The sequence below is a fragment of the Mytilus trossulus genome, chromosome 13 (assembly GCF_036588685.1).
Source record: "Mytilus trossulus isolate FHL-02 chromosome 13, PNRI_Mtr1.1.1.hap1, whole genome shotgun sequence".
Lineage (NCBI taxonomy): Eukaryota > Metazoa > Mollusca > Bivalvia > Mytilida > Mytilidae > Mytilus > Mytilus trossulus.
In genome coordinates, this window is record NC_086385.1 from 16983778 (window position 1) to 16996133 (window position 12356).

Sequence of the window (12356 nt, forward strand, 5' to 3'; positions counted from 1 at the left end):
TTCTAACATGATATGAATTATGAAAATATTTTTGTAATATGTCTTAGCTTAAACAGTATTTATTAATGAAAAATGTCAAGATAAATATTACAATGTTACATAAAGTTCAAATATGGGATTCTTTTATAAATCCGTCTCCTTAAAAAAAAAACATCTATTTAACAACAATATTACGTTCCAACAGTATATTCAGTTTATGGTAGCATATGATAAAATTAATAAATACACACACACACACACACACGCCAAAAAAAAATACAACAAACAGAATAAATAAAAAAAATGTGGAAAAAAAAGGAAAAAAACACGAAAACAGTCAACTCTTATTTACTTTTCTAGACAGTCACTGGAACCAACACACACGTCCGACTATAGTCAATTACGCCGGGCAATCCACTCGATTTCACATCATATAAAAAAAGTCTATATATATAATATATATAAAGTGCCTAGAAAATCCACCTAACGATATTAGAGTAGATTTGATTCGTAACTTCCTCCCCGGAGCCGGGGCTGGAACCTGTACTTTTTTTCTAACTTCCACGACAACACCGCCTAGCATTGCGCAGAGACCTTATCCCCTCCTCTAACTCTAGCTTATATATACATATACTAGATTAACTTTCAAAAGTTTTGATATGTCTTAGAAACATACGAAAAGGGAAGTCAACGAATTCTGATTTTTTTGCGTCTGGGGAACGTTCGTTGAAACAATAGATCTCCTTAGGTTATTGGCCTCATGAATTTTTCGTAAAAAAGCAAATTTGCCCCGTTTTGGATTTTCTGGTTTCAAAGATTCAAGAGTGTTTTCATCGATGAAACCATCTGTGGACAATACTAGTACTTCAATTTTAACAAAGCTCTTAGCAAATTCATAAATTTCATATTTAATCTTATTTACTTTATTTCAGACCAATTTTTCTAGTGGTTGCGAAGTCATACTGGAATGGAAGATTCCGTATAATAGCATTCGATGGTCAACAACTTTTCGATATGAATGTATCACATGAGTATGTAACGCCTGGTAATGCTTATAGATTCCAACTTGTCAATTCTTGGGATCCTACCAATGTTGCAGCACAGTCTCTAGCTGTACAAGGAGCACCAATTAAGGTTGACATGGTATTAAACGACATGTTTGCTGCGTTGAAAAATATTGCTAGTTTATCATTCCTGAGTATTTATCCTAACATAGTCATTCAAGAATACAAGCCGTTTATGAATGTCGGAAATATATTTCAACCCCCAAGAGCCTTCCTTGTCCAAGGAAACATGATAAAGAAGCAGAGAATGAATGATTGTACAACAAGGTGCATTATCAATACAGATGCTGGGGAAATAGACATCCGATACACTGGAGACGGTCCAGACAGCTACATAGGACTACCCGAGTACTATGATGAAAACCTTGTTTTGCGCCACTATACACTCATACTAGTTGTTGCAGACCCACTCTCTAATCATTCGTGGAGTGGAACAAGAAATTATTTTCTTGTGGTTGCAATTTATTAAGATTTTCGTGTTACAACAGATTTAAAAAAAATTCAATACATACGTTTAGCTACAATACATTTGAAAAGTGTTTGAAATGTCTTTTACTAAATGATAATGCCTTTTTAACTACACAAAATTGTATATTAAGTAAACAATATTTGCCTTCATTAATTGAAAGAATATATACCTATTGATCCGTAATCTTCTTCATTTCTTGAAATCTGAACAATTAAAAGGAGAATATAATTTGATTTTGAACCTTTTGTATATTCTTGAAATAACCTATGAAAGAAGCTTTGCAGCCCAAGGTTAAATTTCTAAAATAGTATTTTTATACCTACTTTAAATAAAGTTAACAGAGAAAGGCGTTTGTCGATCTCTCAAAGTATGACTTCTCTATTCAAAAAGGTGGATCATGTATTATAATTGTAAAACTATCAACCTATTTCTTTATTTTAAAAATGTAGATTAAGAATTATTGCCTTTTCTACTTAAAAACATCCTACCAATAGTTATCAAAGGTACCAGGGTTATAATTTAGTACGCCAGACGCGCGTTTCGTCTACATAAGACTCATCAGTGACGCTCATATCAAAATATTTATAAAGCCAAACAAGTACATAGTTGAAGAGCATTGAGGATCAAAAATTCCAAAAAGTTGTGCCAAATACGGCGAAGGTAATCTATGCCTGGGATAAGAAAATCCTTAGTTTTTAAAAAACTCAAAGTTTGGTAAACAGGAAATTTATAAAAATGACCACATTATTGATATTCATGTCAACAACGAAGTGTTGACTACTGGGTTGGTGATACCCTCGGGGAGGAAACGTCCACCGGCAGTGGCTTCGACCCAGTGGTGTAAATAGTTATCAAAGGTACCAGGATTATAATTTAGTACGCCAGACGCGCGTTTCGTCAACATTTATCAATGAAGACTAAACAGGGTATATCAAACACAGAATTATCGGTATTAATTTGAGAGAGATTCAAGACATTATTGAAATTTCCGGAACATATTAGAATAAGAGGTAAACTTCATCTAAGCTTTTGTCCTTTTTTGGTCAGAAAGATCTTTAATTTATTTGATTCTTATACATTGTTGGCTTTCAAATATTCGGCTTTGAGCATACCTGGTGTAGCTCAGAATTGCGCATAATGTGTAATTTATAACGTATCGGTTTATTTTTTGTTTGTTAATTACAATGTATTTTTTGCTTACTTTTTGAAAAATCGAGTAATTTATAAACTGGATAAACTATGGCGGCAGTAGGTTACTAATGTTCAAAACTACGAACTTGGTAAGACAAACCATATGCATTGTAACAAACAGAAACTAAGAAAAGCGCTTAGAGAGCAAGAAAAAAACATCATACCTAGTTGTAAATGTGTGTTATTATTCATATATGCATATATTGACTTTTTATCAAAACGTCGGAGGAATGAGTCAACGATGAAAATATAGGAAAGTAGGGATTACATGGAAACCCCGTTTGAAGCATTTGGAATATATTTTGGTCATAAAAGAGGAAAATGTGAAAACGTAAACTAGGAGAAATTCAATTGATAAAGTGGATGATGCTTTCATCTGAGTGGGGTAGGAAATTTTTATTTTTTTTATTTGATCACATTTTGGTAATTGACTGTACAATTTGTGAGATATATAGAAAACAATAGACAAAGCAGATAAGTCTTACAAACACTATGATAAAGAAAAAGAAGCGGGGATTACAAGATTACAATGATGTATGACACAGTTATTTGGTTTCTCTTTAAAACATGTTAAAGCGTCTTATTAAACTAATTACTAATAGTTTATAATTTCTCCTATTCATTTCAAACAGGAAATTGGTTCCTTTTAAAATATTTCAATAATAAAAAGTAAATAAAAAATGAAGTGTAACTTTATATTTGTCAATGATACTACAGGTGACACGGGCGCTTTATCATCGCATTTAAGTTTGCAGACCTACATTAATATAAAAAAAAAGCCGAAAGAGTTGGCTTTAAATGTGGCTTCAAATGTTCAATTTTGATGAAAATTCAACAACAAGTATCTATCCTAGCCATAAATCAGTAAGATAATATGATCACATTGAGGATCAAATGATTAAACTGACCTGGTGGTACACCCTTCACTCTCGGATGATCTGCTAAGGTATCATGTTGACTTTGTTTAATTGTTAAATAATCAATGTAATCAATGTAATCACTTGTATGAAACTGAACTTAATTGTACTGCTCAAATTATTGGGCGTCATAATTGACAATAATAAAACTTTGTATTTGTATTGACTTTGTTTTTGTTAATTCTAATGCACCGGGTGAGCCATCCTCTTCACTGTTTTTCATACATTGTGAAGCAGCATTTTCTTTAAATTAGTTTGAAAAGTGAAACTGTACTGTCATTGGGTGATAGGAATTGGACGCGTTAAAATTTTCTAAATTAACGAAAATATTTACATTGTTTTTTATCATCTTTATTTTGTCAGAAAAGAGAGTCGAAAGATACTGATATCTAAAGCTCGTCATTCGCAAAAAAACGACACTGTCATGACAAACACGAATAAAGAGCTGCATCATCACCACATAATACGCCCGTCGCTTTTTCTAAGAATTAAGATCCATGGCGTGTCTGTATAAATGTATCAGAAAAATAAACGGATGTTATTTTAATAGTCACACAGACAGACGGTCGGATAGACAAGCGGACGGACGGGTGACAGACCGTCGGACAAACAGACAGAAGGGCGGACTATGATATACAATACTATATCTCGTAAAGACCATTAAAGAACGACCGATACACAAACAGTACAAAAAACTTAACTGAGAAAGCTGAAGACTGAGCAAAGTGAACATAGATGGATTTTGTTTAAGCTTCAGTAAACAAAACCCATTAAAGATACCAGCCATATAATAATATGTCAGTCGCGCGTTTCGTGTATAAAGCAAAGATTAAGATTATCAACAATTTTTAGCTCACCTGGGCCAAGTGAGCTTTTCTCATCAATTGGCGTCCGTCGTCCGTCGTCGTTAACTTTTACAAAAATCTTTTCCTCTGAAACTACAGGTTCAAATTTAACCAAACTTGGCCACAATCATCATTGTGAATCTACTTTAAACACTGTGTGAGGTGACCCGACCATCCAACCAATAACTCTGAAACCAAATCATTAAGAGCAAATCTGAAATGGGGGTTTAATTGTTTATCAAATCAATATATATCTGCCCTGAAATTTTCAGAGGAATTGGACAACTGGTTGTTGGGTTGCTGCCCCCAATTGGTAATTTGAATAAAAAATTGCCGTTTTTGGTTATTATCTTGAATACTATTATAGATAGAGATAAACTGTAAACAGCCAAAATGTTCAGCAAAGTAAAATCTACAAATAAGTTAACATTACAAAATGGTCAGTTGACCCCTTAAAAAGTCTCTTTATAGTCAATTTTTAACAATTTTTATTAATTTGTTAAATTTTTACAAAATGATTACCTCTTTCCTTTTAAAATTGTTATACGATGATGACTGATGTACCCATAGTTTGACTATTTTATTTATTGTGTCTGTTTAGTTAACACATCAATGTAAATACAACGGAATTCGATGAGACTGTCATCAAAGTTAGAGGGTTAGCGCTATAGAACCAGGTTTAATCCACCATTTTCTACAATTGAAAATGCCTGTTCCAAGTCAGGAATGTGACAGTTCTTGTCCATTCGTTTTTTATGCGTATTGTTATATAATTTTGCCATGTGATAATAGACTTTCCGAATTGATTTTCCTCTAAGTTCAGTATTTTTGTGATTTTACCTTTTTCTGTTACTAATGGACAAAGTTCATTATAGATTGATATAATTGTAAGTAGAAAGAACGTTCAGTAAAGTAAGAACTTCAAACACATCACCATCACCAAAATACAATTCTGTCATGAATCCGTCTGTGTTATTTGTTTAATATGCACATAGACCAAGGTGAGCCACGCAGACTCTTAAGCGCCTCTAGATTTAATTTTTGTTGCATTGTGGTCATATCCGTGTCAAGAAGGAAGGATACACAGAAATTTAAGGTACCATTAGTTCAATTGAATAGAGACAAATATAGGGTACACATAAGAATGTACAGAAATGCAAGAGATCAAACAAAAAATATTAGGAACAATTAACCTAACCTGACGAACTTGTCTACTTTCATAACAGAAGTCAGTAATATATATAACGTCTCTTACGAAAAAAGTGCAGCGAATTTTACGTTTTGTAGCAATGGCGTAGTTTGCTAATTTTCGTCATATGATTTTGAATGTACCTCTAGTATTTTTTTGCCCCTCTTTTGTGATGACAGAATTCCCTATTTGGTATGTGGTTTTTCATTTCAAGGTCTGGTTGATTAAAACACTACTTTTTTGAATTTTGGATCCTCAATGCTCTTCAACTTTGTAATTGTTTGGCTTTATAAATATTTTGATATGAGCGTCACTGATGAGTCTTCAGGCTAGAAGGCGTACGTATTAACAAGGGTACAATAGTTATCAAATGTACCAAGCTTATAATTTGACACACTTGACGCGCGTTTCGACTATATAATACTCATCACTGAAGTCCATTTCAAAATGGTTTGAAAGCTAAACAAATTTACAATTGAAGTGCAATGAGGACCAAATATTCCACAGATATGAGTCAATTACGGGTAAGGTTATCTATGCCTTGGATAAAACAATCCTTTGTGTTTTGAATAATTCATGAATACGTAGGCAAACAGTGAATTTATAAAATTGATCATACAATTGATATTCATGTCAACACCGATTTGCTACTGGGCTGGTGATACCATTGGAGACAAAATGTCCACATGTGACCAGCAGAAGAATCGACCATGTGGTGTAAATAGTTATCACATGTATCAGGCTTATATTTTGATAAACTCATCATAGATACCAGGATTAAAATGTTGTTTGCTCGAAATGCATTTCGCATAAGATGACTATTTATCATGTACAACATACACAAGGCCTAGTTATTGTTGATATGAATGCATCATTGGCTAGAGGTATAGGGAGGGTTGAGATCTCATAAACATGTTTCACCCCGCCGCATTTTTGCGCCTGTTCTATGTCAAGAGCCTCTGGCCTTTGTTTGTCTTGTATTATTTTAGTTTCTTGTGTACGATTTGGAAATTAGTATGGCGTTCAATATCACTGAACTAGTATATATTTGTTTAGAGGCCAGCTGAAGGACGCCTCCGGGTGCGGGAATTTCTCGCTACATTAAAGCACAGTTAGTGACCTTCTGCTGTTGTTTTTATCTATGATCGGGTTGTTGTCTTTTTGACACATTCCCCATTTCCATTCTCAATTTTATCAATACAAAATGAAAGATAAGATAACAGAAAATTAGAATAAGAAAATACCAAGGTCCAAGGAAAGTACCTTATCAAATGGCTAAGCCAAGAGCTCAAACACATCAAACGATTGGAAAACAACTTATTATTCCCGACTTGGGTTGAACCCTCACAAAAACATGTTTACTCTCGGCACATTTTGTATGTGCCTATCCAAAGTCAGGAGCCTGTAGTTCAGTGGTTGTCGATGTATCATGCGTAATCAATGCATCACTGGTAAATTGTTGTGTCAGGGATTTCGATACCATAAATTACTTAAAACTTTTACTAAATTCTTTCATAGATACAAAGATTTGATAAGTAAATTTGGCTATACCTGTAGAAAGCTTATTAAAAATGGTATTTCACATCCTAAATTTTATGGTAATATTGTACTTAAAGCGAGGAAATCACTATGTGATCCTGGTAAACTCATCGAACCTTTAAACAAACTTATAAGTAAGGGTTATCGTACCAATATTGTAATTAGATCTCTGAATGTAGTTCACATTGGCACTAATATTGATTTTGTCATTAGCAAATTAAAACATAACTAAATTTCATTATCTTTTGAGGCGAGATGTGTAGAGACACAGACCCCTTAACTTTTATTTCTATAGAAGTCGCTCTTCACTATACTACTACCTGTCGATACATTTATTTTTTGGCATTGCACAAATCATGTTTTCTTTGACTATTAATGACGTTAAAATACTGATCCCTGTGATGTGTTTTAGTCGATTTTAGTCTCTGATGCATGATTTTTTTACTATTAATTGGTTTTGGCTTTTAACTAGCTGTCAGTAACTGCGAGTACTCTCAAATCGTATTTTCTTGTTAATTCGACCTGTTGATACTGTTTATAATGCTTTTGTGTTATTTTTTATTTATATGGATCTTGTCTGTACACCAGCTTTGATTATTTGTAATATCTTCAATTTTTCACTTATTCTTACAACATTTGTATAAACTTCAAGATTATAAAAAAACGGGGTTTTTCTAAAGTGAACATTGATTGGTTAAATATTTCTCAGTGTGTTTGAATTTGTTTGTTAGTTTGTTGGTCATGAATGTTTGTCTCTAATATTTTATTAACTGTGCATTTGTATTCAGATATCGCAGATCAAATTTATTCGTTCATTGTGTAATCATACGTTTTTTGATTGAGTTAAGTCTGCCAATTGATATTTTATCGTATGTTTTTCTATGTTGTGATGTTATGCTATTGTTTCAGAAAAAGGGAGAAGGTTTGGATCCATTAAAACGTTTGATCCCGCTGCAAATGTTTGCACCTGTCCTAAGTGTTTCTCGTTTCTCGTTTTGTTTATATAGATTAGACCGTTGGTTTTCCCGTTTGAATGGTTTTACACTAGTAATTTTGGGGCCCTTTATAGCTTGTTGTTCGGTGTGAGCCAAGGCTCCGTGTCGTAGGCCGTACTTAAACCTATAATGGTTTACTTTTTAAATTGTTATTTGGATGGAGAGTTGTCTCATTGGCACTCACACCACATCTTCCTATATCTATTGTTATACTGGTATTTGCTTTCGTTAATTGTTTCTTTAATAAATGAAACCCTTAGTTTTCTATTGAGTTGTTTTATAGTTTTCATGTTGGGGCTTTATAGAGCCTACTATACTTTATTGGGTCTTCTCATTGCTGAAGGCCGTACTGTTACCTATAATTGCTAAGATTAACTGTATTTGAACTTTGGTGGATATTTATCTCATTGGTAATCATACCATATCTCCTTATTTCTTTATTGTACCATGGAATTTCCTTATGTAGAAAATGATGGATTAAACCTGGTTTTATAGATTACAGTATTCTTATTGATCAAACTATAATGTCACCTAAATAAGACGCAGAAGTAGTTTACAGATTTTTATACTTTATAGATCGATTTAGAAGATATTTTAAAGAAAACAGTCAACCATTGCCCTCCTTTTGAAATAATGTAATACATTTTGTATTCTTTACCATAATGAGTCAAAAGATGTTCTACAAGGATCTCCAGTCCCTCAACGATCATTTGATACCTAAATTACCAAAATGTATTTACACCTATATGTAAAACATATATGTGACCAGCCACGACATATCCAGGCTTATGGAGGTAGAACGTCATTGTGATAAAAACGCCGTAAACTATATGTGACTAGCCACTTCCAGGCTTAGGAGGGTACATTGTCAAAATTTGGCTTTTTGTATATTTATGTAGAATATTCAGAAACAAAACTCTCTGTCATGTTATTATGACATATTTGTTGTAATAGCAATGAAAAGAGTCATTTCGAATACCGGTATGAAAATGAGACTGTTCTATGACAACTTTTATTTATTGAATGCACTAATATATAAAATACAAATTATTGTATTTATTGGCTCTTAGTGATGTTCAATAGCGTATTTGAATGAAATTTCAAAGAATTAAATTTACTACAATACAAACAATTCTAAGTTCTATTTTAGAACATGTAATTTAATCTTGTTGAAAACAAGTTAGTTTAAAAGGAGTAGGTCCGGTATTAAAGGACTCATTTTGGCCTCAAATTTCAATTTCATCTGACGAAAGATTTTGACCACTTTTTAAACACTTAAGGTAGCACAATACAAAGATTCTATAACTCCAACTACCAAGTTTTAAAATGCTGTAACTTTCTTAATAATGCTTGAAAATTTATAAAAGTGGTAGTTTTGGATAGCTAACAGATTACTCTTTCAAATAAATGCAATGTTAGCATTATGCAACAATTATGTAACCAATTATAATGTTAACGGTGTCTAAAATATTTTTTACCAAATTTCCACTTTCAAATGAAATTAGCTTCTGCATAGGTATCGCTAGAGGCTTGATTTTATTATATGTTGTTCCTATGGCCATTATCTACAAAAGGGTGTCTCAGATTTCAGATAGAATGTATAGAACAAATTTTACACCTAATTAAACATTATCTTCTTTTATGCGGTTAGGATGTTTCACTAATTGGAGATTTTTGAGAGAATAGAATACCATAGAGACAATCTGAGACACCCTTTTGAAGCCCATGATGTGTTGATTAAGATTTCTTTAAAATTGTCTGTATAGTTAAAGAGATGAAAGAGCTAAATTCATTCAAGTGACCTTACCCAGATTTTGCCACTAATTCCATAATAATTGATTACATAATGATTGCATAATAAAAATATTACATTCATTTAAAAGATTAATCTTTTATCTATCTATATGTACCTCTTTTATTATTTTCTATGCATTCATAAGAAAGTTACAGCATTTCAAATGTTAGTGATTGGAAGTAAAAAAATCTTTGTATTGTGCTACCTTAAGTGTCTATTTCACTTGATTCAATTAGTTTATGTGAAAGATTTAAACTGAATCATTCATTAAAAACAATCCGATTCAAGCTCAAATATGAAAAATCTCTCAGATATGCCAAAAAACGTCCCTATTCAGTTGGTTTTTGTCAAAAATGAAAGCGGCCGCATCCGTGTTCATTCACAACCTTTATATATGGTATGTATTATCATAAAATACAACTTACATTTCAATATTAAGGATGAACACGAATGCGGCCACTTTCGTTTTGCACGGAACGGAAACCGTCTAAATTTAACTAAAATGATAGAATTTTGAAGATTTCAGTAATTTAGCATGACTTAATGGTGCTACAACCCGATATATGTGCATTGTATTGTCAAAAACAGCCCATATTATGTAGCAGAAGCATTCAACTGTCCAATAAATAACTAAAAGTTTACATTTTAACAATTTTGTAAAACTGTTATATTTTGGGGCCAAAAAAGGGTCTTACCGGACCTACTCCTTTGTCAAAGTAAGCTTTAAGAATTCCTTTTTTTAATTTCGATTTATTATGAATGTCTCTAAACATAGTATGCGACGCATAACAGGTTATAAGTAAGTGTTCTCATATATGCATTTAATACGGTGCATTTATTATGGATATTTTTCAGACTTCATTTATGAAAGAAAATCTTTAGAGAATTTTTGTTTTGTTTGTAGCTCAATTTAGAACATGTTATTTAAATTTGTTGGAATGAAGTTAGTTTGAAAGTTGTCAAAGTAAGCTTTAAGAATTCTTTTTTTTAATTTAGATTTATTATGTATGTCTCTTAACATAGTATGCGAAGCGTAACAATTAATAAGTAGGTGTTCCCTCATAAGCATTCGATACGGTGCATTTATCATGGATATATTTCAGACTTCATTTATGAAAAAAATCTATAGAGCAGAAATTTGATTTTTTTTTAATATCAATTGAAAATGTAACAAATTAAACTCCGTGTAGTGATGTTGTTAATTTTGAATATTATTTAATTTAAAATGTAGATTCAAATATTTTTCACTTAAAACGATAAAGTAAAAGTTCTTCAAAACTTATATATGATGTATAGTTCGGCGTCCACTAAAAAGATGCCAATGAATGTGTTTATCTCTTCTTCACAAATACGTTTTTGATTGAATCTCGATATTTATCATGTTTATAATTTTTCTAACAATGGCAACCAATATTTGTTGAATAGAATTATTATGTAGTTAAAAAAAGTTAACAATGACGTTCTACCTCCATATGCCTGAAAATGTCATGGCGGGTCACAAATAGTTTACCAGTATATTTTTGGGGACTGGGGCCGTTTTGTTGGTGTAACATTTAATAAAGTCTATTTTAATTATTTGGCAAAGAAAATTTAGAATGGAAATAGGGAATGTGTCAAAGCGACAACAACCCGACCATAGAGCTGACAACAGCCGAAGGACACCAAAGGGTCTTCAATGTAGCGTGAAACCCCCGGAGGCGTTCTTCAGCTTGCCCCTTAAAATTGCTGCTCCAATGCGATTCTACTTTACGACAAAAATCAATTGTGTGCAATATTAATGCATTCATAAAACAAGTTTTAGGCAAAGGAACTTGAAATAGCGTTATTGAATATTTACATAAATAATAAACTTAAATGAAGCTAGTCGTACAAACTTTCAAATAACTTTTACTCATAATGCATACTAGAATTTTATATTATATACAAATCCATGTTGTGTATATATACAATGCAAATCATTCAATAATGAAAACACATATTCTCCTATAAACCAATACTTATTGAACTCTGGAAGTACAATAACGGTCAACCATTTAATATGGTATTGAAGAAGATGAACTCAATACAATCACTATTACCGAATTATTCAACTAACAAGTTTAAAAATTAAGAAAAAATTGCATCTTTAAAATCAAATACATATATCTAACATTAAGAGATTGGGCCTCTGGCTTATAGTCGACAGACTCAGTCAATACTCTGTCAGAATTTATTCTTTAACATGCTACAACTATAAAAGTAATGAAAATTTTTTGACAGTAACATTGTTATCAAGCCACTTTGTTTTGGCTTTTAGAACTTGGAATTTCAGTTAGCGCGGTTTCGTCAAACAATATATGCTCATTAATGGCATTGCGTGGTTAGTTAGATATA